The following is a 12431-nucleotide window of genomic DNA, read 5'->3' as shown; positions in this document are numbered from 1 at the left end:
ACTTTCTGTTAAAGGCCTGAGTCACGTACGAAGTCTGAATCTTCCCACCATGCTAGAGAAGCCACATGTTATTGTTCTGGTCAACAATCCCAGCTTACCCAACCAGATAGTGTATCATGCATATGAATAAAGCATTCTTAGATTCTTCAGTCTAGCCCTTCACCAGCAGAACACCATTCTTGGCATCATGTGGGGCAGAAGGACCACCCAGCTGAGCCTTATCCAAATTCCTGACCACAAAATCATAAGGTATGATTGCTATTTTAAGCCAAAAGTTTTGAGATAGTTTGTTAAGCAGAAATAGCTATTGATCGATTATAATGAATAATTGATTATAATTACAAAATGCCAGTACCATGTTGGAATTGTCTGCTCCATGCTTTACTCTGTCTGAGTAGCTTTTGAACATCTCTGCAAAATCACAACCACAGCTCTTTACATTGTGTTGATCTATACTTAGACTCTCTATCCATATCCTTTGTTTTGCTGCCAACAATTCTTGAGTGGACTGGAAAGAATTCACTGTCTCTGACTCTTTGGTTGCAAGATTAACTTTCAGGCTTCTGGTTTTAGCAACATGGCAGACTGAACCAGTAAGCATCACCTTCCTCATACAAATACACAAAAATACTAGAGAAGTATAAATTTTAAAATGAACACATAAACTCAAAGAAAGGGAATGCTTAGGTACTTGAAATGAAAGTTCAGTTTGCCGATACTATATTGTCCTTCAGAGCTGTTGATTATAGGCCTTTGGGTCTGAAATTTCTTGCCTACATAAAGACAGGAAATGCCGCTTTGAATCTGTATATGGTGGGAACCAGAACTGAACCCCCAGCATGAGATATGCACCTTTAAAAGATCTGATAGACTAAGAGAAACAGTGAGAAAGCTTGTCTTGTAGCTTGGTTTCTGGGTAGGAAAAAAATGCCTCTCATGAGAAATCAAAGTTACAAGCTCATGTAGTGCAAGGTGGGAGAGTTCAAGCTTACATTGCCTTTGTGATGTGAGAATCGAAGTCAAAAACACTAGACACAGGGCTACAGTCCCTGTAGAAAGACATGCAAAATATATATATATTTTTAGGAACACATTCTCAAACTTGGGCCACATGGAATTCTCATAGGTTTAAAGACAGAGCAAAACCAAACCAAAGGTCTTTCGAAGACAAACTCAATACAAAATCATGAAATTGCACTAGGAAAGAAGACACTGAATAGGGAGTTAGACACAGCAAGCTGAAGAATGGACACCTCAAGAAGTAGAACTAACAATACTTTGAAAGGGATGGCAACATAAGTATTTTTATATATGTAGAAGGATTTAAGCAGAAGAGTTAGAAAAAATAGGACACAAAGAATTAAAAAGTAGAAGATGAATTTTCAGGTTGATCCAAGATAAAAAGTAGATCCCTGTATTAAAAAGTCTGTGGGTACCATTAGTACTTCTGAATACAATGATTGAAACCTTGTGATTGCTCCAGGCTGGAATTTTATTCTACAGTCCTGTAAAGTACAGATCATTGGATAAAAGGAGAAAATATTCCTTCCAAAGAGAGAATGACCTCTTTCATATAGCTGAATGGAGCAACATGTTTAGCCAAGTTCATGTCCAAGGGAGGAGAACCTTCAGCTTGCACCAAGTCCTGGCCATTGGAGAAGCCGTGAGACTAGACCTTGTGTAAAGCAGCTGACTCTGCCATGAGGGAAATGCCCTTTTGTTTACCGAGCTTCTCCCACCCATGCCTTGCTTTACTTCCCTCTAAAAGCCTGAGATACTGGGAATAAGAGTCTCGGCCTCCAAGAAAGGGAGAACACATCAAGAGAGTTTGGATTTCTGGGGTAATCAAGTCCACTTGATTCATTAGCCTAAGTGCTCAAGTAAATTTCAAATCACAGTGTCATGTATCATTGTCCACGTCCTTCCTCCAAACACTCCCCACCTCCCACCCAAGGACCCATGTAACTTGCTATCGAGAACCTTTGATTTCTTAGGTATTTGTGTGGTAGGGTTTTGTTGTCTCTCCTGAAGAAAATGGTGGCAATTTGTACACAGCTGTGAAATAAAGGAAATCATGACATATCTTCACAGCAGATTTCCTATTTGATCGTTCTAGCCTATTTTCAATATCCACAACCTGCTGCAACCTAGGAAAATCGACTTCCTCCACTGCCATCCCATTCCCCAACCCCAGAGCTAGAATCCAGGTGAAACAGTGAGGCAGGGAAGCCTTCAGGATGGAATATGGCAGGTGGGGGCCTGCCTCAGGCCACCATTCTCAACATTGGCTGCACACCAGCTTTCAACATCCCAAAGCCTGGGCCTCACTCAGACCAATGAAATGAGAATCCCTGAGGGTAGAAACGGGATTGGGATGCAAGATAAAATACACAGTTTGGGTCATACTTACACTAAAAAATTATTTGTTGTTTATCTGAAAATCAAATGTAACTGGGCCAACCTGTATTTTTATTTGCTAAATCTGGCAACCCCAACCCAGTCAGTACTGCCTTTTAAAACTCCCCCAGAGACAGCAACATGCATGCAGTCAGTGATTTTCAAACTTTAGTGTGTTTAAGAATCACCCCAACTGATCATTAAGCACCAATTTCCGGGCCTACCTCTAGGGATTCTCATTCTGTTCTTCTAGGATGGAGCCCAGAATGATCAATTCTAACCAGTTCCTGGGTGATTCTTGGGTTGCTGGGGCTCCGACCACACTGCAGGTAGCAGGAGTGTGTTCCGGCAGATCTGAGGATTGAGCTCAAGTCTTCCAACTCCCTCGTCCTTCCCACTATGCAGATTGCATGGATTTTTGTGTGGGTCCTTTTGCTGTAGCATGAATTTGTTTTTCTTCGTTCTCCTCTTGGTTCTCTTCTCAGATCTCTTGCTTGAGGAGTTAGTTCCCTGGATCTAATTGTATGTTATTAGTAACAAGTTCAAGTCAGATGCTGAAGCTAAAAAACCCCCTCCCCACACCACTGCCATGATTGATTATATTTAGGATCTATTATTTGCTCTGGCTATGATAAGCTCTCTGGGGGAATAAAGGAAACCTAAGGCACTATCTTCACTCTTAAAGGAATTTGTTGCATCTGAGACAAGAAAATTACATTTAGAGAGAGAGAGAAAAAAAGGCAATGTGTATTCTTCTTTCACATTGGGAGTTATTTCCTGAAGAAATTAAAGAGATTCAGCAAAAAGAGAGAAATTGGAGGCCAGATCAGAAGGAAGAGGACTGGAAACAGGAGGGAAGAGAACAATTCTTCCAGAACTTTCTAAAACATTGCTTTCGTTTCCAGCAGTTTTACCTTTGTTCAGCAACTTATCAACAGTGTGATCTTGGAAAAGTCACCTTAACTCCATAGCCTCAGTTTCCTCTTATGTGAAATAGTCATGCTGATACTAACTTTATAAGTTGGTGAAGGATTAGAGATATTGGTTCTAAAGTGGTGGTTGCAGTACCTGATGCTTGCAAGTTCCCAAACTCAGCTGCCCATGTGAGCTGGGTAGGCAATGTTGGTGAGCAGGTGCCATGATCAGGCTCCCTCCAACTCCTGGTGATTGCCACTATGTGAGAAAACAGCCCAGCCCTGGGAGCCACATCTTCAAGTTTCCTGAGACAAAATGAAATGTACTTTTGTGACATCTTCCAGTTTTTAGGTGTGTGCTCATTGGTTTCAGAAGTGTTCATTGTCTATGGCTGCTTCAGTGCTTTACAACAGCAGAGGTGAGTACTTGCAACAGAGACCGTAAGGCTGCAGAGCCTAAAGTGTTTACTCTCTGGCCCTTGGTGGAAGAAATTTGCCAACTCCTAGACTAAAATTGCACAGCAGAACCTCAGGTGGAGGGAGTGGCCCCTGTGTTGATGGTTCCCTGCCTATTCCACTCACTATTCTGTGCCTTCTCATCTCCTCCCTCCACTCTGTGTCTTCTCCCTCCATGTCTTTCACTTAGTCATGGTTTCTGCTTTCTCACACCTTCTGTTTGCAGAAAGCCTTCGGTGGGCAGTCTCAAAGGTCTCACTACACCATGGACTTTCAGCTTCAGCTCTCACCATCACCATCACCATCACCATCACCATCACCATCACCATCATCTTTTTTCAGTTTAGACTCCAGAGATGAAGACTGTGCCTTATCCAGTTCATCTGTTCTTGTTAGGCCATGATATATGTCTCTGTTCAGCCTCTGGATTGGATTGACATCTTTGGCCACTTGGCTTCAGTTGATTGACATCTTTGGTATTGTCTTGCTACCAAGACCTTTGTGACTGGAATTAATTATCTTTCTCAATCTTTTCATGATTCTATCTTGTACCATGGCTTTATCTTAATTAAACAACACTACCAAGATTTCTAAGTACTGTTGACCCTTGAACAACAAGAGTTTGAACTTCGAGGGTTCACTTACATGTGGACTTTTTTCTACTTCTGCCACCCCTGAGGGAGCAAGACCAGTCCCTTCTTTTCTTCCTCCTCCTCATCTACTCAACATGTAGCTTCATTCTCAAGATGATGAGGATGAAGACCTTTATGATGAACCACTCCCAGTTAGTGAATAGTAAGCATATTTCCTCTTTCTTTGGATTTTCTTTTCTAACTCCTAACTCCCACATTGTTCGAGTCAACTGTAGATAGTATTACTCCTGTTAGGAATAACGCTCCAAATCCTAAGGACAAAGGATTCTTAGCAAAACAATTTTACTTCTGCACAGAGGGGTGCCTCCTTGGCCAGTCACCATGAGAGCACACCTGAACAAAGGGGCATAGGAGCCTTTATTCCTGATGCCAGTCCTGCCCCTGTACCCTTCCCCCTTTGGCTGTGGTCGGGTCATACAATCTAAACTAATCCTGGTGGGCTAAACATTTTATCTTTTTTTAGATAAGGTGGGCACGTAAAAGAAAGTGGAGAGGAAAGGGGAAGGAATATCTGTAAATGAGTTAGAAAGTTAGTCCTCTTTCCAAATAAGGAAAGAAATGTGAGCTGGTACTGATAGCACCTGGTACTGTGGTGTGCCTGGGCATCTAACAAAGGCAAAAAGGAAAAAAAGGAGAAAAAAGGGAAAAAAGGGAGGGTACTATGAATTAAAGAATAAAAGGTTGATTGGGTTATTTGAAGAGAAATCTCATCATATCCCACATTCCTATCTCTAAGTAGTATCACTCTGATTTTGTAGGTGAAGAAATTGAGACCTTCTCCAGTTAAACGTCTAAGTCAGGATGAACTACTTTTCTAGCGATGGTGAAGCCGTGGCTCTGGATGGCACTCCTGGATCTCCTAAATCTTGATTCTGTGCTCTTTTCTCCCCATTTGGCTCCACTGTTTTGGCAGAGTCCCTTAAGCTGGACCTGATTGGATGATGTGGAACTAGCCATACAGAAAGAACAGAGGGAGGGAAAACAAACCAGGTCAGAAAGTCCTCATATTAGTCGGTTCTTGCACTGCTGTAAAGAACTATCTGAGAGTGGGTAATTTATGAAGAAAAGAGGTTTAATTGACTCACAGTTCCACAGGCTGTACAGGAAGCATAGCTGGGGAGGCCTCAGGAAACTTAACAATCATGGCAGAAGACAAAAACAGGTAAGCACGTCTTCACATAGTCAGCAAGAGAGAGAGACAGAGACCAAAGCAGGAGGTGCTACACACTTTCAAACAACCAGATCTCATGAGAACTCTTTCAGGAGAACAGCAAGGGGGAAGTTTGCCCCCATGATTCAATCACCTCCCACCAGGCCTTTCCTCTAACACTGGGAATTACAATTGAACATGAGATTTGAGTCAGGACACAGAGCCAACCATATCAGTCCTCTTCAGTTGAAGGTACCTGTCAGGGGAGAAGGAGGTGTGTAGAGTGGGTTTGGCTAAGTTAGCCAGAACTGGGAAGCATGGCAGACTAGGCTGTCCTGCGACTGGAGGGTGGTTTCAGAATCCAGAGGACTGAGCCTGGGACAGCATTCCTGGACCCTCAGTCCATATCTGCTATCTACAGGCAGCTAGAGAAAACATAAGAGTCAGCATCAGTCACAGGTGACATTGGGGCAGGGCACTGAGCTCCCTGATCTCCACTGTGGCTGCACACAGCCTTTAAACTCCTTATTCTATCCAGCAGAGACAGTTTGCAGACAAAGGTTTCTGCACAGGCATCTATGCTGAGAAGAGATTTGCTGATGTAACAATTATTTGCACTATTTATATTCAAATGTTCTTTTAAAAAAACGCAGCCTCCAAATTTACGGATAGTAACTGTGCAAATCAGGAAACTTATCTCCTTTTTATAGTCTAAAATCAAATTACACTTTACATTTTTCTCACTTGCAGAATATTAGATTGTGATGTCTAAATGACTTGTGTTTATGAAAAAGGTGAATTTTAAGAACAAATTTTAAAACTGCATAAGCAGTTTAATGGGTGTTTTTAGAAAGTGAGAATGATCAGCTGGTAAGTATTTATTATATGTTAAACTGGAAGTTATATTGTCACATCCGTTAGTGCTGAATTCTGAAAATCATCGTGGCCCAGGTTTGTGTTTATGAATTGATGGACCACAGAACTGTTAAATAAAATTCTAAAAAAAAGTTGGTCAATGTCCCTGTTTTTTCACTAGTTTTCTGACCTGTAATCTGAGATCTGATTGAGTTCTCAACATCCTGCAAGTCACAGATTCTATCCCCATTTATGCACACGATTGTAGTTGTCACATGGTTTTCAGTGTTCTTAATGAGCTGTTAACAAGCTGTCAATTACCTATGCAAATTAGGGAGGCCGACATTGAGAGGTGGCTGTATCTGGAGTTAAAGAGTGCTACCTTGGAATGTTATGAAATCAATCATTCTTGCTTTAATAGCTGTCTTTACCCATGTGTCTCTTGTCATGTCTGGGTCTTTTTTCATTATAATACCTACCACATAAGAAAAGCCCTCTGGGAATTTTGAAGGTGCTTAGAAAGGAGCTTACCCAAATCTTTCATAACTTTCAACTTGGCTTAAAGATTGCCTAAAATGCAGGCTTACTTTTTCACCTGTCTTTCCAGGCACACTAAGACATTCTGTGGAGGAAGGAAAGCCATTGCTATTCTTGTGCTGATGGCCAGTGGCTTCTACTCACTTCTTAGCCCCAGATCTGGGGGACTATTTGGGGTCTTTTGCCCATGTCTTTATTCCCTCCACCACTTGATGAGCTCCTAGGTGCAGGTACGTTGATGATTAATAAGTCAAGTTAAGTGCTAGAGTTGACACAGGCAAGCTTATTCACTCAACAGTGGGCTCAGTCCCATGTTCTAGGCACCACAGTTGCAAGAGTGAACCACGGCAAAATCACATTCATAGAGCTGAAGATGTATAATAAACAAAAGCCATAATAAGTGGGGAACTGAATCAGGGATATTAGAAAGTGATGCGTGATATGAAAAAGAGAGTAAGGAGGGTCAGGAGTGGTTGCAGAGAGGGCAGCTGTAATCTAAATGGAATGATCAGGTGAGGCTTCATTGAGGTGGGTACATTTCAGCAAAGACTTGAAAGAAGTGAGTTTGTTGGCCACAGAGATACCAGAGGGAGAACATCCGGGGCAGAACCAAATGTGAGTGCAAGAGAAGGTTCCAGAACAGTGAATTGGCCAGTGTGAGGGAGGCTGAGGCAGCTATGGAAGGCAGGGTGCACTGAGGACAGGGCTGGAGCAGGAAAGGCAGGTCACATGGGCCCCCTGTGGATAAGCTCTTTGACTTCTCCTCTGAATAAAATGGGAAGTCATTACTGTGTTTTTGTTTTCTTTTAAACTTGCTACCTGAAATAATGTTTAGGTTTAGAGAAGAGTTACAAAGAGTGTACAGGTGTGCCCTGTACTTTTCACTCAGCTTTCTCTGCTGTTCACATCTGTCATAGCCATGCTCCACTGATCAAAACTAAGAAATCAGCTTTTGTACAATACTACTCACTAAACTGCATACTCTATTTGGATTTTCCCAGTTTTCCATTAATGATCTTTTTTTTTTTTTTTTTCCTGTTTCAGGATCCAGATTTTCTGTTCAGTGTCTCCTCAGTGTCCTCTAAACTGTGATTCTTTCTTGGTCTCTTCTTGACCTTGACACTTTTGAAAAGCACCCAAATATTGTGTAGAATGTGCCCCAGTTTGAGTTTGGCTGATGTTTTCTCATGGATACTCTGAGGGTGTGAATTTTGAGGAAGAACCCCACAGAGGTGATGTGATCTTGTTTTCCACTATGTCAGGGGATACCTGGGAGCCACACGACTCCTCACTGGTGATATAATCTTGGTTACTTGGTTAAGGTGGCATTGGCCAGGTTTCTCCACTGTAAAGTTACTATTTTTAGTTTTCCATACTCTATTCTTTGGCATTAAGTTGCTAAATCCAGCCCACATCCAAAAAAGGAGGGGTTTCAAGAAATTTGTAGTCGTATGTTAAAACCACCACACTAATTAGAAAATTGGGGAGGAGAAACTTTGACATGATAAAAATATCCTATTTCTCCTTAAAGCTTTGCTCATTAACTTTAGCATTCATCCATGGACCTGGCCCACAGCATTTATTAATGTGATGTTCCAGTGATGCTTTTCTAGTTCCTTCAGAACTTCATTGCCAGGTTCACAGCAGGAGTGGCACACTTCATTTCTCTTTGAAAAGTGATTCCAGGGTTCACAGACTGAAATAGGAAGCCAGTGTGGAGGCCACTGTGATGACTCAGGTAAGGGATGGTGGTGTCTTGGGTCAGGTAGAGGCGGTGCTCTCAGATTATCCGTGGAACTGCTAAAAGCATGGAGATGCCATTATTAAGGAGGGGGAAGGCTGAGCTGACCCATTTAGTATGGAGTAAGCCAGGTGCCCAGTCGCATTAGGCATCCCAGTGGAGGTATTGAATAAGCAGCCTCATAACTGAGTAAGAAGTCGGGAGAGAGGTCCCTTTGGCCTTGAAACTTCTTCTTCAAGCTGAGTTTGAGCTTGCTCCATAGCGTATCCTCAGTAAATATCCTTATTTTAAAGGCTAAAAGATAAGCCCCAACGTGTTGTTCTAAGAATTACATAAATTAATTTATGCCAAGCTCTTAAACTCAATAAGACGTTACTTGTGTTAGTAGAATTAAAAGATCTCTTCCTCCCATAAATCTGCAATTCTACTTCTAAGAATAAAACCAAGGAAAAAATGAACGTAATAAGACAGATAAAAAGAATGTTCACAGCAGCATTGTTCATTACAGTAAAAAAAAAAAAAATTGGAAACAACCTAAATGTTCATTCTCAGGATGGAAAAATACACACTGATATGGTAGTTGCAAGAGAATATTATAGCACAGTGAAAATATACAAGCTAGAGCCACATGTTCTGCAGTGAATAGATCAAACAATATTGAGCAAACAAGTAAATTGCAGAATTTGTACATTCTTCAATCTATTGCAATGTTATTTTGGTTGAAGGATATGAAGAAAACCTGGCCTCTCACATGTGTATAGTTGGAAAAGTCAAAAGTCGCTTAAGAGTCTTTTCAGATAATTTTGGATAATTATCTTTGACAGTTCACCAACATTTGGCAAATCGTAATTTCTTAAGGGTTAGTTGTAACGTAAGATCTGTAATACTGTCAATGAGTTTTTCATACTTCTGTATTAAAATCTATTATCTATGTTGAACTTCAATGAAATTGATGGCAGACTCATGTGTGATTCTGTAACCTCATACATTGGTCTTTTGGAAAATATTGGTTCACTGAGTTATGCAAATCTTCCAAATGTTGATACACGTAACTACAAAATATTTTAAAATCCACATTAGTGATTACCAGCAATCTCACCAGAAAATGTTTGTAAGTATTGGGTCTCCATCGGCTCACGGTGGTAGATAGACATTTTCTAAAATTCAAATGTTTTAATTTGAATTCCGATATTGTCAGTTGTTTCCTTCGAAATGACAGGCTCGTTTTAGTCATTTTAGAGAAAATGTCTGCTAAACACTCTAGTTCAAATAGCCATTATTTTTCCGTCAGTTGTTCACTTAAGTAAAAATGTTGTGTGAAAACTGTGGCTAGTTCAGCTTGCAACTCAAGCAAGTAAGCAAGCAAGCAAGCACACACGTGTTTTCCTCACAACACCATCATACTTTGGGGTGCAACAAAAGTGTGCTATGTTTACTTCCCATTTTGTAGCACAGAATATCAAAAAGAAGTACCCATAAGGGTCCAGATGTCATAAAATTAATTTTCACTGCTCCATCAAGAGCATTGTTAAGTGAAACTGGCCTTGGCTTTTTAAATTCAGGTGTGTGGCAGTGAGTAATGCAGGGACTACTAGAAGAGTCTGTGCCACAGCCTTGGTTCCTGCTAAAAAGATGGCACTGGGGGAAATTTTAGAGAGCTTTCAAACTCTTTTTATTCTCATGTTCCATATGGTCTAATTTTAACATAAATAATATGCCTTCACACTGGATTGTAAAAGGCATGTGATTGTAGAAATTTTATTTTGTGCTATATTGTCTTCTGCAGTATCAAAGGGAAAGAAGTATTAACGTGCATCCCTCTATCTTGGTTTTTTTGTTTTGTTTTTTTTTTTTTTTTGAGATAGTCTTGTGCTGTCGCCCAGGCTGGAGTGCAGTGGTACGATCTCGGATCACTGTAGCCACCACTTCCCGGGTTCAAGCAATTCTCCTGCCTCAGCCTCCTGAGTAGCTGGGACTACAGGTGCGTGCCACCATACTTGGCTAATTTTTTGTATTTTTAGTAGAGACGGGGTTTCTCCATGTTGGCCAGGATGGTCTCCGTCTCTTGACCTTGTGATCTGTCCACCTCGGCCTCTCAAAGTGCTGAGATTGCAGGCGTGAGCCACTGTGCCCTGCTGCCCTATGCTGTTTTTGAAGCCAGGGTAATTGTACGATTTTGTTACCAGCAGTCATAACCTGAATGTGACCTGGTTACCTTGGAAATGCAGGAACTTATATGAATATACTATAAAATAAAATGTGGACTGATTCTCAGGGGAAAAAAAAAGCTGGTTTGTCAGTTCACCTTTTGCGCCATGGGCACAAATGCCAATTGAGTGAAAAGAGGCAAGCAATGTCTCACTACTTCTATGAGAATAGTTTTGATCTTGTAGACACCCTGGGAGCATCCTTGTCATAGACCACTCTTTGTAAACTGCCACTCTAACTCAAGTCTAGACATTTTGGTTGGTTGGTTGGTTGGTTGACCTATTGTGCTCCTGTGCCCTTCTCAGGGCATTGCTCCAGCTCTTGGTTCCTCATGTGTAGGGAGCAGGCCATATAATTTTTCTCCTTTCCCCAAATCCTGGCCACAACTTGCTTAAGAAAGTGGAAAGAATTTGACTAGAAAGTACCTAATGCATCAGCAGGGTGATGGCCCATCAGACTCTCTTTTGGAGAGTTTGAGTAAGTCACAGAGTTGTACCTAGTCAGGCATTAGAGGCACTAAAAGTGTGGACCATACGGAATGGAAGCCATTTTTGTCAACCCAAATGTTGACAAGGATGCAAAGGAAGCTGGTATATTTCTGCAGGTAGAAGTTGGAAAATGAAGCAGTATGGGGAAGAGTCAGGAGGAGGGTCTGTAAAGTGTTATGGAGAAAAGACAGAGATAGGGATGGAGATAGAGATGAGAGAAATACACAGAAAGACAGAGAGAGAGAGAGAGAGAGAGAGAGAAGGAGAGAGAGAGAGAAACTGACTTCCAATAAAGCCCCTTATGTTAATTTGATTACTTTTCTTCACAACATAGAACATGACAAAGGCTCCAGGGAAAATTCAAAGTGGAGAGAAGGAATTAAAAACTTAAAGTCTTTAATTATGAGAATGCACCAGGACTCTTAAAAACCTCGATTAGAAATTCACTTGAAATGAACATTTCAGGACTTTTAGATGGCACAGTAAGTATAGATCTATGTTTTTTTTCATTCATCTCCAGAAGATATTTTATGTTAAAAAATAGGTTTTGATAATCAGAATCAGAACTCAAGTGCCTGACCTTGGGCCACTGGTAACCCCAATTGCTCTGAAATGTGCAAGAACTCTGGAGACCAGGATTGGACACTCTGTTCAGCATAAGCCCTCTTTAGGTCTCTCTCTGAAACAACCCTCACCAGATTGCCTGTTATTCGCCCCCGTTGCATCTCCGTGGTCAGAATGCCATTTCTGGCTTTATTTTCTGTTTTCTGTTTGTACATAAGATAATCTTTTTTTTTATTTCCATCTGCAAACTCTAGGGGGTAAATTTTGAGCATGATGCGCGGAGGTTTAGCCATGGGACTCTCATTACCGTTAATGGGAATGACAGTACTCAGTTTCAGAGCCCGAGAACATTTACCCCTTGGATGATGGTGTTTTGTGGCTGGATTTTTAATTGTATTTACAAATAAAGCTGACATACAAACAGCGGCGGTTCCCAGGAAGACAACATTGTAGAAAACGAGTGGGGAG

Source organism: Papio anubis, chromosome 7 (assembly GCF_008728515.1).
Source record: "Papio anubis isolate 15944 chromosome 7, Panubis1.0, whole genome shotgun sequence".
Lineage (NCBI taxonomy): Eukaryota > Metazoa > Chordata > Mammalia > Primates > Cercopithecidae > Papio > Papio anubis.
This window is presented reverse-complemented; position numbering follows the sequence as displayed.